A 4,673-nucleotide genomic window follows, 5' to 3' on the forward strand; every position below is an offset into this window, starting at 1 on the left:
TACTATGTCAGGTTTGTTTTTAAAGTCTTGAAACAACTATTTCAGCCGCTTCAACAAATGCCTCTTTTATCATCTGTCTTGGAAGGATTTCTTGGGTTTAACGATGACGTGACTCACCCAGAACGATGCTTCGGTGGTGGTCTTCGCTTTTTTGGTAAACTGTGAGAAAAAGGCCTGCAGCCCAGACAACTGGGATTTTAGTTCTTTCACTTTCTCGGTTTGCTTTCGGAAGGGTCAGTGTCGCATTAAGCAGCAGAATAGTCCCTCTATGTGTCATATTACTGGATAACTGAAATATTGCTGTGTATGAAGTATTTTATGGTGTAGCTGGTCTTAATAAAGATACTACTTAATTAACTGTTTGGCAGTTTAATCTTAATGCATGCTATTTGAAACCTTAATCTGCAAAGTAACTCCAGCTGTCATGAATACAGTGCCGTAATAAAGCAAAAAATGTTAGCCTCTGAAATTTAATAGAGTAGAAGTGTGGAGTAACATGAAATGCAAATACTCAAGTACAAGTATCACTGCAGTAAATGTAATCACTTATTACTGACTGATCAGTTTTCGTGCTCCGCTGGACATCACTATCGCCACGTTGCCAAATCTCTTAAGTGAGAACAATGTTATAACCGAATTACGGCCCAAACTACAAAAATCTAAAATCTAATAAAACTAAATTGGAAACTAATTGTAGCTTCTTATACTTGATTTAAAAAGAAAGATGCACTTTTAGTAAAGGTGCACTGATCCACTCTGAATGCACAATTCCCAAATACCCGCCTGAGACATTTCTTGATCATATTTTATTACAGACACTGGCAAATCTACTCCATTTTCCTTGCTTTTCCATGTATTCGGGTTAATGCATTCATGATTTGTCTGTATCCTTTAATTATACATGTAAAAAAAAAGTTTGATATGTTTGATATGATTTAAAGAGGTGCAAGGATTTGTAGAAAGCATTTGGCCTTTTTAATTGAAGCAAAGCATGACACAAAGGCAACGCAAGAAGCTCAGGGTTTTTAGCCCAGATAACGAATGGTGAGGCAGGGGGAAGGGAAAGGGTGAGAGGGTAGTAATGGTACTGAGGGATAAAGGGTAACAGGGGAAAGAAGATAGGAAGAGGGGGAACACAGGCTGAAGGTTGAAAGAGAAAGCTCATTAGAGTGATGAAGTGAGTCTGAGGGATTGTTAGTACTGGAGGAGGGAGTAGGAAGAGAAAAAAGGGCCGGAGATTGAGTGGAAACAGAGGATGGAATGAAGGTGAGAAGTCAGAAAAGGGTCTCTCTTTAACTGAAGCGTCTCTGGAGTATGCTGAATGAAACAAGATTAAAGCCTCGCTTCCACCAAGCAGTTAGGTTCAGTGCATTAGTTATTTTTGCATTTACAATGTCAAAAGTTGTGGATGCTTTTTTTTACCCCCCCCCCCCTCTGAGGTAGGCCTACCTCCACACTATACCAATACTAAAAGACTGAGGTAGAAACACTGCTGTCTGTAATTGGTGCAGACTAAGCGAGAGCTGGATAGACCAAAGGAATAAAAAGGTTTTTCAGCTCGTTTCTCAGCGCATGGCTGTCCACGACTCTTACCATCCAGTAACCACCCTGCCTACATTTAAGATTACTCCCAGCAGTGCAGAACAGATCTAGTGTTTAGGTACACGTCTGTATGGGTAACCTAGGTTTCTAAAGGTGCTATACCAAAAGTGTTTGATGGGAACATGGCTTAAGAGGCTACAGCCTGTACGTCATCAATGTGCTAAAACTTTTATGCCTTGTGTGAACCATTTCATATAGTTTAAGTTGAGCAAAGGCAAACTGCAGCAGACCATACTTGATGTTCATTTGCTGACAGAGTGATAGCTGATTATTTTGGTTTTGATTATTCAATGTATATATTTCATTTGACCTTGCAACACTCTACCACAATTTATAAATATTTGCCGATATCTTAGTCAAGTTTCTCCAGCTTGTCACTGCCATGAGTCTAAAGTGTTCCAGTTTTCCAGTCAAGCGGTTGTGTTTACAGTAAATCCAACGTGACATGAAACTCTGAAAAAAAAACAAAAAAGCACTAAGTGCAAGGTTAGCTTATCCAATCATTGCAAATTGAGCATGCTGAAGAGGAGACTATTATCTCATGCATGCACTAAAACCTAGGGAATATTTCTACAGCATAGCACAGGATAGAGACCTGTCAGGGCTGTGGGTGATGGGAAATGTGGTTTCTTAGATACTGGGCCTAGTAAGTGAGTTGCGGCTGCTCTGTTGGTTGAGTTCATACATGGCTCGGTCAGTTTAAGACACCTCTGCTTGGCATTTCTTTGGAGATTACTCCTCCCTCCCAAGGACACACAGACAGATAGGGGTAGACTGTGAGGGAGATAGAGAAATGATGGTGCACAGGGCTACAAACACACACTTCCTCCTATCGCAGTCTGTCACTGTGTCAACTATCTCCACAGCCATTCAGTGTCATACTGGTGTCTAGCTGTCTCCCTCTGTCACTCTTTTGTTCTGTGCTGAAGAAAGTGCAGGGCCGCAGCATCAAAGTGTAAATGACTTGAAAGCTCTGATCTGAATGTGCGTACACACAAGCACAGCCACATCATTGGAGTAACATAGCCTGCCTACACACACACACACACACACACACACACACACACACACAAACACACACACAGCAATCCAGTCAGTTCGGCTGGCTTTGAGGACAGCATCTGTTCTGTGCCCTGTCATCCTCCCTTTTCACCCCACCCTCTGACAGGTGGAGGGATTCAGACCCACAAGCTTTGGAGACACGCACACACAAACCCACAAGTCACTGACACATGGTGAGTGTTACTCTCACACTCTCACTCACACACACACACACACACACAGTGGGCAAGTGCTATAGTGCCTTGTGGTGCCAGGCAGGCTGAGCGGCACGTCTCATGTTTACACCACCTGCTCTCAGGCCAAACACAGGATGAGGGATTAACGCTGACAGCACACAGAAGAACGGCAACACACATACAGTAGACAGATGTATATAAAAGCCTTTAAACTATTCAGGAAGTCAACAAGGTCAACCCTATGATTTTTTTCCTACACACAAAAACAAACTCATCCATCAATCAGCTACTACACACCCACTGGGACAGCTAAGTGTAAAGCAGCAGTCTTGTAGCTGAGCAGTTTTCTCATTTACAGGCTTGTAATGCAGAGGGCAGAAGCTCAAGGCTCTACTAAAACAACACTGACCTTTTGGCCTCAGACTAATTTCTATAAACACACACTCGTTTGGTTTACTTGTGCAATAAACGCTTACGTTTTACCACGGAATATATTGAAAAGGACTTAACTAAATGCCAGAGTTTACTATGATCGGTACCAAAAAAAAAGATTTACAAACACAGAAAACTGAATAAGATTGATGTTTTGAAAATCAAAAACTGATTAGAAACAAAGGATCATGCTTTTGATAAGAAAGCAATGTAGTTTTAGAGAAATGCATTGTTGTGCAACAGGAAGGGCTGATGTTATCTCGGCTAGGCCAGAAGCTTTTACTATGGGATCTGTGCCAGCTTTATCCAAAGAAAACTCAGTTAACTCAATATGCCAGAGACTGGGAATGCTGGGAAACTTTCTGAGGTATGTCTTGTCTTCTGGGGAAAACATGCCAGAGGGCATGAAGCTGTGGGTTGACAGTGTTTGTGCGTGTGCGTGTGTGTGTGTGTGTGTGTGTGTAAGGGCTCTCCTGTACAGGTTCTATTTTAGAGAGACTTGTGCAGTGGAGACAATTCTTAGTTATCTGCTGTTTCCAGCCCGAGGAGGTAAGATGCAGCTCTGCATTAATTCTCAGTGTGAAAGAATTGGGAGTGAGTAGGTAGGTAGGTGCATGCGCGCACAAACACACAGACTTTGGTAATCGTTTGGAAAGTGGTAATTGTTCCACAGCAGCAATTGTTGATAATTACGCTGCACACAATGGGAAATCGGTTCAAAAACAAGTTGACTGACTGGAGCTGAGATCAGATTTACACAAAATATGGATGCAGAAAGTGAGTGTACACACACACACACACAACACACAACACACGACACAAGCATGCACACACATGCAGTCATAAGAGTAGAGAGAGAACAAACATGGCAGATCTCTGGTGGATTCCACACATTTCTTTACCACTCAAGGACATGTTTATCCTTCTCTCTTCCAAATTACAGGGTAGAAGAAAAAGAGGGATCATCAAGGGGAGAAAGGGGGAGGGAGAGAGGGATGGGCCAGGGGGAGGGAGAGACGACAGGTTCAGGTGTTCAGGAACAGCTGGGCTTCAAATGAAAAAAGCAGACAGGGGGCGGACCGACGGAAGACAGAGAGATGAGATGAGTGATGAGTAAGAGAGGGGGTGTATAAAAAGACTAAGAGATTAATATTTCGTGAGAGACGTGGTGATTAATTTATGGAGACTTTATGATGACTGACATAATACAAAAAGCAGAGACAGCCGCGTGCTCAGTTGGATGGGGCAGCCCACCACACTGCATTATATGTACTGCGCCGTGTACTGTACACACAAACACATTGTGGTTGACAGACTGGCAAACACAGGCTCATTGTACAGGGATCTGCTACACACAGTAGCTTGCAAACACACAGTAGCTTGCAAACACACACACACACA

At 42.6% G+C, this 4,673-nt stretch overlaps 1 long non-coding RNA gene across 1 annotated transcript in view; it reads left to right on the top strand.

The window, feature by feature from the left end:
- The window catches only part of LOC116691334 (uncharacterized), an 18,100-nt gene extending 14,542 nt beyond the window's left edge, over positions 1-3,558 (top strand). Inside the window, exon 3 of the long non-coding RNA XR_004332462.1 lies at positions 3,546-3,558. This is a non-coding gene — a long non-coding RNA (uncharacterized LOC116691334). The remainder of the gene's footprint in view (positions 1-3,545) is intronic.
- The last annotated feature ends 1,115 nt before the right edge of the window (positions 3,559-4,673 follow it).

The sequence above is a fragment of the Etheostoma spectabile genome, chromosome 6 (genome assembly GCF_008692095.1).
Source record: "Etheostoma spectabile isolate EspeVRDwgs_2016 chromosome 6, UIUC_Espe_1.0, whole genome shotgun sequence".
Lineage (NCBI taxonomy): Eukaryota > Metazoa > Chordata > Actinopteri > Perciformes > Percidae > Etheostoma > Etheostoma spectabile.